This window comes from Triticum aestivum, chromosome 4D (assembly GCF_018294505.1).
Source record: "Triticum aestivum cultivar Chinese Spring chromosome 4D, IWGSC CS RefSeq v2.1, whole genome shotgun sequence".
In the NCBI taxonomy this organism is placed as follows: Eukaryota; Viridiplantae; Streptophyta; class Magnoliopsida; order Poales; family Poaceae; genus Triticum; species Triticum aestivum.
This window is the reverse complement of record NC_057805.1, coordinates 52,074,584-52,085,277: the sequence shown is the minus strand read 5'-3', so window position 1 is coordinate 52,085,277 and position 10,694 is coordinate 52,074,584.

Here is a 10,694-nt window from a genome sequence, read left to right as displayed (position 1 = left end):
AAATCCTAATCTCGAAATACGCCAACCCAACAAGTACCTTTGGAGACACCTGTAGAGCACCTTTATAATCACCCAGTTACGTTGTGACGTTTGGTAGCACACAAAGTGTTCCTCCGGTAAACGGGAGTTGCATAATCTCATAGTCATAGGAACATGTATAAGTCATGAAGAAAGCAATAGCAACATACTAAACGATCGGGTGCTAAGCTAATGTAATGGGTCATGTCAATCACGTCATTCTCCTAATGAGGTGATCCCATTAATCAAATGACAACTCATGTCTATGGCTAGGAAACATAACCATCTTTGATTAACGAACTAGTCAAGTAGAGGCATACTAGTGACACTTTGTTTGTCTATGTATTCACACATGTATTATGTTTCCGGTTAATACAATTCTAGCATGAATAATAAACATTTATCATGATATAAGGAAATATATAATACTTTATTATTGCCTCTAGGGCATATTTCCTTCACTCAAGCCATTTCGCGGAATCTGGGCTCATCATTGCTTCCTCATAGTTCGTAGGTTCGTGATGGTCAAGTAACATGACCTCCAGAACAGGATTACCGTAGCACTCTGGTGCGGATCTTACTGTGGTTGACCTACGAGGTTCAGTAGTAACTTGATCTGAAGTTTCATGATCATCATCATTAGCTTCCTCACTAATTGGTGTAGGAATCACTGAACTGATTTTTGTGACGAACTACTTTCCAATAAGGGAGTAGGTACAATTACCTCATCAAGTTCTACTTTCCTCCCACTCACTTCTTTCGCGAGAAACTCCTTCTCTAGAAAGGATCCATTCTTAGCAACGAATATCATGCGTTCGGATTTGTGATAGAAGGTGTACCCTACAGTCTCTTTTGGGTATCCTATGAAGACACATTTCTCAGATTTGGGTTCGAGCTTATCAGGTTGAAGCTTTTTCACATAAGCATCGCAGCCCCAAACTTTAAGAAACGATAACTTGGGTTTCTTACCAAACAACAGTTCATAAGGTGTCGTCTCAATGGATTTAGATGGTGCCCTATTTAACGAGAATGCAGCCGTCTCTAAAGCATAACCCCAAAACGATAGCGGTAAATCAGTAAAAGACATCATAGATCGCACCATATCTAATAAAGTGCGGTTACGATGTTCGGACATACCATTACGCTGTGGTGTTCCAGGTGGCGTGAGTTGTGAAACTATTCCACATTGTTTCAAATGAAGACCAAACTCGTAAATCAAATATTCACCTCCACGATCAGATCGTAGAAACTTTATGTTCTTGTTACGATGATTTTCCACTTCACTCTGAAATCCTTTGAACTTTTCAAATGTTTCAGACTTATGTTTCATCAAGTAGATATATCCATATCTGCTCAAATCATCTGTGAAGGTCAGAAAATAACGATACCCGCCGCGAGCCTCAACACTCATCGGACCGCATACATCGGTATGTATTATTTCCAACAAGTCTGTTGCTCGCTCCATTGTTCCGGAGAACGGAGTTTTAGTCATCTTGCCCATGAGGTATGGTTCGCAAGCATCAAGTGATTCCAAAAGCCCATTAGCATGGAGTTTCTTCATGCGCTTTACACCAATATGACCCAAACGGCAGTGCCACAAATAAGTTGCACTATCATTATTAAACTTATATCTTTTGGCTTCAATACTATGAATATGTGTATCACTACTATCGAGATTCAACAAAAATAGACCACTCATCAAGGGTGCATGACCATAAAAGATATCACTCATATAAATAGAACAACCATTATTCTCTAATTTAAATGAATAACCGTCTCGCATCAAACAAGATCCAGATATAATGTTCATGCTTAACGCTAGCACCAAATAACAATTATTCAGGTCTAAAACTAATCCCGAAGGTAGATGTAGAGGTAGCGTGCCGACGGCGATCACATCGACTTTGGAGCCATTTCCCACGTGCATCATCACCTTGTCCTTAGCCAATCTTCGCTTAATCCGTAGCCCCTGTTTCGAGTTGCAAATATGAGCAACAGAACCAGTATCAAATACCCAGGCACTATTGCGAGCATTAGTAAGGTACACATCAATAACACGTATATCAAATATACCTTTCAGTTTGCCATCCTTCTTATCCGCCAAATACTTGGGGCAGTTCCGCTTCCACTGACCAGTCCCTTTGCAGTAGAAGCACTCAGTCTCAGGCTTAGGTCCAGACTTGGGCTTCTTCACTTGAGCAGCAACTTGCTTGCCGTTCTTCTTGAAGTTCCCCTTCTTCCCATTACCCTTTTTCTTGAAACTAGTGGTCTTGTTAACCATCAACACTTGATGCTCCTTCTTGATTTCTACCTCCGCAGCCTTTAGCATTGCGAAGAGCTCGGGAATTGTCTTGTTCATCCCTTGCATATTGTAGTTCGTCACGAAGCTTTTGTAGCTTGGTGGCAGTGATTGAAGAACTCTATCAATGACACTATCATCAGGAAGATTAACTCCCAGTTGAGTCAAGTGGTTGTGGTACCCAGACATTCTGAGTATATGTTCACTGACAGAACTATTCTCCTCCATTTTGCAGCTATAGAACTTATTGGAGACTTCATATCTCTCAATCCGGGCATTTGCTTGAAATATTAACTTCAACTCCTGGACCATCTCATATGCTCCATGACTTTCAAAACATCGTTGAAGTCCCGGTTCTAAGCAGTAAAGCATGGCACACTGAACTTTTGAGTAGTCATCAGCTTTGCTCTGCCAGATGTTCATAATGTCCGGAGTTGCTCCTGCAGCGGGTCTTGCACCTAGCCGTGCTTCCAGGACGTAATTCTTCTGTGCAGCAATGAGGATAATCCTCAAGTTACGGACCCAGTCCGTGTAGTTGCTACCATCATCTTTCAACTTAGCTTTCTCTAGAAACGCATTAAAATTGAAAGGAACAGTAACACGGGTCATTGATCTAAAACAACATAGACATGCAAAATACTATCAAGTACTAAGTTCATGATAAATTATAGTTCAATTAATCATATTACTTCAGAACTCCCACTTAGATAGACATCCCTCTAATCATCTAAGTGATCACGGGATCCAAATCAACTAAACCATGTCCGATCATCACGTGAGATGGAGTAGTTATCAATGGTGAACATCACTATGTTGATCATATCTACTATATGATTCACGCTCGACCTTTCGGTCTCAGTGTTCCGAGGCCATATTTGCATATGCTAGGATCGTCAAGTTTAACCCGAGTATTCTGCGTGTGCAAAACTGGCTTGCACCCGTTGTATGTGAACGTAGAGCTTATCACACCCGATCATCACGTGGTGTCTCGGCACGATGAACTGTAGCAATGGTGCATACTCAGGGAGAACACTTATACCTTAAAATTTAGTGAGAGATCATCTTATAATGCTACCGCCGAACTAAGCAAAATAAGATGCATAAAGGATAAAAATCACATGCAATCAAAATATGTGACATGATATGGCCATCATCATCTTGTGCTCATGATCTCCATCACCGAAGCATCGTCATGATCTCCATCGTCACCGGCGCGATACCTTGATCTCCATCGTAGCATCGTTGTCTTCTCGCCAACTATTGTTTCTACGTCTATCGCTACCGCTTAGTGATAAAGTAAAAACAATTACATGGCGATTGCATTGCATACAATAAAGCGACAACCATATGGCTCCTGCCAGTTGCTGATAACTCTGTTACAAAACATGATCACCTCATACAACAATTTATATATCATCACATCTTGACCATATCACATCACAACATGCCCTGCAAAAACAAGTTAGACGTGCTCTACTTTGTTGTTGCAAGTTTTACGTGGCTGCTACGGGCTTAGCAGGAACCGTTCTTACCTACGCATCAAAACCACAATGATTTTTCGTCAAGTGTGCTGGTTTAACCTTCAACAAGGACCGGGCGTAGCCACACTCGATTCAACTAAAGCTGGAGAAACAGGCACCCACTAGCCACCTGTGTGCGAAGCACGTCGGTAGAACCAGTCTCATGAACGCGGTCAAGTAATGTCAGTCTGGGCCGCTTCATCCAAAAATACCGCCGAATCAAAGTAAGACATGTTGGTAAGCAGTATGACTATTATCGCCCACAACTCTTTGTGTTCTACTCGTGCATATAACATCTACGCATAGACCTGGCTCGGATGCCACTGTTGGGTAACACAGTAATTTTAAAAAATTCCTACGATCACGCAAGATCTATCTAGGAGAAGCATAGCAACGAGCGGGAAGAGTGTGTCCACGTACCCTCGTAGACCGAAAGCGAAAGTGTCAGGGATATACCCCGCGGTATGACCCGGCCGGACTTGGCATTTCACCGATGACCCGGCGGAGGACTGGCGGCTCACGGGTCTGGCGGCTCACTGTCAGACAACTCACGAGCCTGACGACTCACGGATGACCCCGACGGCGGGTCAGATAGAAGACTAGGCCCAAGTCCCAGAAGGCCGGCTCATGTGATGGTGGGCCGGCTTAAAAGGAAAGGGATGACGAATATTTCCTTTACGCGGAAGCAAGACCCGGACTTGTATTCAACTTGTAAGAAAAGATAGACTAGCCCTAGTCCTACTAGGACTCCATATGTAACCCGCCCCTCCAACTTATATAAGGAGGGGGCAGGGCTCCCCAAAGAGAGACAAGAAACAAGAAACAATATCTAGGGCTAGACACAAAGAGCCGGCTTACCGGCGACTCTCTCATGAGCATAATAAGACCTAGCCACAAACAGCATGTAGGGCTATTACCGGATGATGTTTCCCGGGGCCCGAAGCTGTCTAAATCCTTGTCTTGTGTTGCGTCTCTCGATTCCGCTCAACCCCTCTCAAGCTACCACATAGATGCGCTGGCCTCGCGACGAAGTCCTGACACTAAGGACATCTGCCGTGACAATTCCACGACAGTTGGCGCCCACCGTGGGGCCTGCGCACGGTGGTGTTGAGTTCTTGGAGGGATCTTTCCTAAGGATCGAGAAGTTCGTAATTAACTAGCTCAACAAGAGCCAGCGTGGAAAAATTAACTAAGGGTTTTGAAGAGTTTGCGAATTTCCAGCGTTCATCAGCCATGTTGACAGAATCATCAAGGAAGAACCCGAAGGTTTACTCTGGTTGGCTGCGTACATTAGCAGGATCAATGTGTAGTTATCAAACGGACGAGACCAAAGTAATTAATGGGAGGAAGGCCAAGCCGTTTTCAAGCGGCCACCGTTCGTTTCTTTCGCTGGTGTTTTTTATAGTGAATCGCCTCCTGTCGAGGACCCTGCCTCAAATCACCGTCGCTCCTCTGCCATGGCGACCGAGCCGCCTCGGCATCTGTTTCGTTGTTGAGAACCGTGATGTTCAGTAGTCTGTGGTCGGGCGGCGGCGCGTGGCTTCTCACGGTCAGTTCAATCTCCAGGATTAGCTAAAAAATCTTCACGGCAATCCACAACGTGGCTCGTCGGTTCTGTTCAGACGTACGTCATGCAAAAAGTCAAAACCGATCTGGATAAAGCTGCGGATCCGTGAAGCTTGCTAAAAAAAAGGGGCTTCGAATCGGACAAGTACTGGTATTGCTAGCGGACTAGCATAAGTTGAAGCACCATGGCATGTATTCATGCTGGGGATTTGGAAAAGCAAAAGCGTATTACTACTAGTTGTAGTGCATGACGTCACGATTCCTAAAAGGGCTTGTTATGCCTCATGTGAAGGAAATTGCATTGATAGCGGCCGATGTACACAGAGTCACCTCAAAACTCCAAGATTGCTATGGAACCAGAGTAGTACTACCGCAGTGCACCTCTGCCGGGTCGCCTTGCTGCCCTCCCGGCTTGCCTGAATGGCCGGCCCTGTTTCTGCCGTGGCCGCTCCGAGCCGACGGCCCTGCTAAGTCGTCGTCCTGAGCCGCCGTCTGTGGAACCATCCGGACCAGATCACTGTTCGTGGCTGCCTGCTGCGGTTGCGTCGAGCCACCCCGGCCATGCCGCCTCGCCTTGTTTCTAAATTGCTCTGCAGATGTCTACGAATATAATCAGGTGCACTCGTCTTCGCTAAATTATTCTGCGTATTAAGTGCGTGTTATACAAAACATATGTTGTCTGCTCGTGCTATCTTATGCTCGCAGATCTATTCAGCTCAAGAGTTTTTTGCTGGCGTTTTTTATTGCGTCACTTCCAACAATCTTTTGAGTCACCATGACGCGCGATTCAGACAGCAGACACGCGCTTCAGACAGCTTGCAATGTGGAGGACAACTCGCTCATCCGTGACGGTTTACAACACTATGGGCGACTTACCCGTCCGACCCCGTGGCCGACTCTCCCGTCCACGCCGTTTTACAATGCCACGGCCGACTCGTCTGTTGACCGGGCGAATCAAGTGATATCCTTCTAAATATAATTTTGGCACATATTCCTTTGTCAAAAAACAATTACTCTGGCCTGTAATATTTTTATGCAGGACGGCTATCAAAAGAAAAAGGGGTGGTATTATACCGCGGAGGCATGTTCGGTTGGGCCGCGCAGCTTCATGGGCACGCATTTCGCGGTCCGGTTTACAATGCTGCGGCCGACTCGCCCGTCCGCACCACCTTACAACGCCACGGACGACTCACCCGTCCGCCCTCGCCGCCGGTTCATGCGTCCGCGCCGGTTTACAACGCGGAGGACAACTTGCTCGTCCGCACCGGATTACAACGCCGTGGCCGGTTCATCTGTCTGCTCCCGCGGCCGACTCGGCCGTGATTGATTTTAGCTTCACTGTGATGATCATCAACTCCGCGGTGGATAAATTCTGGCCTGACAGATCAGGTGAAATCAATCCGGTAAAATTTTATATATTATATATTGTTTTCTTTAAAAAAGAGCAATTACTCTGGCTTGCGATGTTTTTGATGTAGGACAATTGTTCACTACATCAACACGACGTGGTTGACTCGCCCATTCGCGCGGCTTACCGCGCCGGCGATTGACTTGCCTGACCACACCGGTTTACAATGCTGCGGCCGACTCATCTGTCCGTGTCACCTTTAATATTGTGGTCGTCTTTACCGTCCGTCTCTCGCGGCCTGGTCTACATCAACACACCGGGCCGCACCTGTCTGCGTAAGCTGATTATTGAATATGAGCAAGTCACTGTTTGGGAAGCCCGGTTTTCTTCCAACAAATTAGAGGCGAATTATCATGTATTATCAGCCGCCGTCTGCACTGGATGGCTCAATGGGTAGGTGCACAAGTCACCGCCACTACGGTTTGGTTAACATCAAATAGCCGGTTGGAAGGAACCATTAGCCGAGTTGCTGACATGGCTCATATGGGATCATTTATAACCCGCCGCAGTCACTTCAACCTTCTGTGGATTCGCATCGCGCTATCAACACCAATGATATACACCTTATGCTATGGTCAAATATGGAGAATCTCAAGCCAACTCCTTGAGTCGTCTTGAGACTCGGGGGCTATAATGACATGACTCAACAAATCGTGCCAGTTTCAGCAGGCTCAAGAACTCCGGGTCATTGGAGGGGAAAATAACCCGGACCCGAGGCTACCGCCATATTGGTAAAAAGTTTAAAGGCCGTCAGAAAATTTCTGTCTTAAAAAGAAGGAGTCCGGTCTAAATCCGGCTCAAGAGACTTGACATCTCCCACAAGGCATTGAAGCTCTTAAATATCCGGTTTAAAATCCGGTTCAAGGTAAATTTGTCTATCACAAAACTTTGAAACTCTCAATATCTGGTTTGAAGAATTTCCGGTTCAAAAAGAATTTATCTCTTGCAAAGTTCGAGTTCTCAGGGAAAATTAAAGGGACCAAAGAGTCTGTTACAAAGCACAACTCAAACATAGGTACCCTACTTTAAGGACCATTGGGAGCTGATCGTATTCGAATTTAGCTTAACCCTTTTGGTGTGACCCTGATCGTATTCGAATCAGAGTCGTTAAATATTCTCATGATCACTAGGGGGCTTCCTGTTCAAACATAGGTCGTATTCGAACCAAAGAGAACATAGCTGTCGATACCCTTTTGATCGGCACACTGCCGAGCTCATTGGGGAGTTTCTTGGTCATATTTGAACCATAACTCAACCCCTTTTGGGAACCGACGTGGATCGTATTCGAATCAGCGTCGTTAAACAACTCTCAAGGTCATTTGGGAGCTTCCTGTTCAAACATAGGTCGTATTCGAACCAAAGAGAACATAGCTGTCGGTACCCTCTTGATCGGCAACGCCAAAGCCACTGGGGGCTATATGATCGTATTCGAATCTTAGCTTAACCCCTTTGGGACGGTTTTCTGATCGTATTCGAATCAGAAGCCTCAAATTTTTTGAAGTCTCTTTTTGCAAACAGTTTTTGGATTTTATTTGAAGCTCTTTTGATCATATCTAAAGTGTATATGAGTGGTTGCTATTTAACCCGGTTTGACTTTGGATGATAAGTCGCCATCATATGACAATCATAAACATTTGAAAGTCTTGATTTCTAAAGATTGGGTTATCACCCTTACTGCACAGGTCATGTAAACCGGCAGTACAAATTCAATATCACAATGGTTATATGTGACATATTATGACCCGCCCTGCGGTAAACCGTCAAGGGATTTTGTGATCTACTTGTGTGCAGGATAAGACTACATTTGGGTGGTTACCCGTCCTGCCTTTTGACGTTAAGTCACCGGGACATATGTTGTTTAAACTCTGTGTAGGATTTACAGAGCTATGACTTACATAAATGATTAAGTTCAAGTCCATCATCAAAGATTGAAATTGGTGTCTCAAAAGGGTTATCAATTCTTGATTTTCTCAAAGGCTATAAGCCGCCGGGTTATAAAAGTTCCGGCTTACAATGGAGGCGTATTAAGTTGCCATTGGCCAAGAGCCGCCGAGTATTTAAGCTCCGGATTTACTTATCAACATATGAGGTATTCAAAGTCGCTTTGGCGCACTAGCTATTATTTTATCAATGGATATGATTTATTATACAATGGAAGGAATAGTCCCGAGTCGCTGCAGGCTTACGACCCGGCACTTGGGGGCTACATTATTCAAATTGATATTATATCGAATATGCAAGTCCCATGTTACTGCCAGCATATACCATGGCACTTGGGGGCTAATGCAAAGTCATTTTTGCTCAACTTATTGAAGACCCGACTCATAACATTCTAAATGAGCCGGCCCTTGGGGGCTATCAATTGGTCCTGTCAAAAGTTCAAGTTTACATGGTTATATCCACAAAGTTCCTGCTCATTATTGCATAATGACCCGGCCCTTGGGGGCTACACTGGTTGAAGTTTTCATGAGCATAAGGCAATTACAAGTCCCAGGTTGCTGCAAGCATGGCAACCCGGTGCTTGGGGGCTACAGGTGATATGCATATAAGGGAGAAAAAATCGTTAAATTCTCAGTTTGGAGTAGACCAGATTAACCTGGTGTCTGCAACAATCATGACCCGGCATCATTTATTTATAACCCGGCAATTTTGGCAATCATAAATCGGCAAGTTCTACATTCTCAAGCCGGCTGAATATCTGTTGGATATTTCAAGACCAATTTGTCAAGTCAGAGCATTGAAGGCCGACTCAAATGGATGCTTTATTTACAATATTTCTTCTACAAGCCAATATATTATGAAGTTGGTCTATTGACCCGGATTTTCCAGAAGGAGGAGATGACAAGGACTTAAGGATGATCAAGTGCCGGCTTACAAAAATTTAACCCGGAGCACAACCTATCAAGTTTGTTCTTGTGTTTATTTTACAGGATCAGTTTAACATGAATAAATCCAAATTAAACTGGGGGCTAATGTCGGGGATATACCCCGCGGTATGACTCGGCCGGAAGTATGACCTGGCCGGACTTGGCATTTCACCGATGACCCGGCGGAGGACTGGCGGCTCACGGGTCTGGCGGCTCACTGTCAGACAACTCACGAGCCTGACGACTCACGGATGACCCCGACGGCGGGTCAGATAGAAGACTAGGCCCAAGTCCCAGAAGGCCGGCTCATGTGATGGTGGGCCGGCTTAAAAGGAAAGGGATGACGAATATTTCCTTTACGCGGAAGCAAGACCCGGACTTGTATTCAACTTGTAAGAAAAGATAGACTAGCCCTAGTCCTACTAGGACTCCATATGTAACCCGCCCCTCCAACTTATATAAGGAGGGGGCAGGGCTCCCCAAAGAGAGACAAGAAACAAGAAACAATATCTAGGGCTAGACACAAAGAGCCGGCTTACCGGCGACTCTCTCATGAGCATAATAAGACCTAGCCACAAACAGCATGTAGGGCTATTACCGGATGATGTTTCCCGGGGCCGAAGCTGTCTAAATCCTTGTCTTGTGTTGCGTCTCTCGATTCCGCTCAACCCCTCTCAAGCTACCACATAGATGCGCTGGCCTCGCGACTAAGTCCTGACACTAAGGACATCTGCCGTGACAATTCCACGACATAAAGCGTTTTATCAACGCGGTTGATGTAGTCGTACGTCTTCACGATCCGACCGATCTCAGCACCGAACGTACGACACCTCCGTGTTCAGCATGCGTTCAGCTCGATGACGTCCCTCATACTCTTGATCCAGTTGAGGCCGAGGGAGAGTTTCATCACACGACGGCGTGGCGACGGTGACGATGAAGTTACCGGCGCAGGGCTTCGCCTAAGCACTACGACGATATGACCGAGGTGTGTAACCGTGGAGGGGGGCACCGCACAC